Consider the following 400-nt stretch of genomic DNA (forward strand, 5'->3'; position numbering starts at 1 on the left):
ATTGCTGCAAAGAATATGAATGATGTCTGTGGTTTGAAAGCTTTATTGAGCCAGGAATTTGACATGAAAGACTTGGGTCCTACGAAGAAGATTTTACGGATGAAGATTCATGATCAAAGGAAAATATGTTGAGATTTTCGTATCTTTTTTATACTATTTTTAATGATATTGCACTTTAAAGAAATATATTTTTGATGTTTTGTTGCATGAATGAGCAAAAAGATGAAAAAAGAAGCGAATTTGGAGCAAAAATGACCAAAATATGGAGAATTGCACTAGGGCGGCCCGACGGCGAGCTTTTCCCGAGACTATAGGACAAAATCTCCAGAAGGCCGCCGACGACGGCGCCATCGAGGCCGCCGGCGGGGGGGTCGACGGGTTTGGTGGCTTGTGTAAAGGG

The sequence above is a fragment of the Phalaenopsis equestris genome, unplaced genomic scaffold (genome assembly GCF_001263595.1).
Source record: "Phalaenopsis equestris unplaced genomic scaffold, ASM126359v1 Scaffold000002, whole genome shotgun sequence".
Taxonomy (NCBI): Eukaryota; Viridiplantae; Streptophyta; class Magnoliopsida; order Asparagales; family Orchidaceae; genus Phalaenopsis; species Phalaenopsis equestris.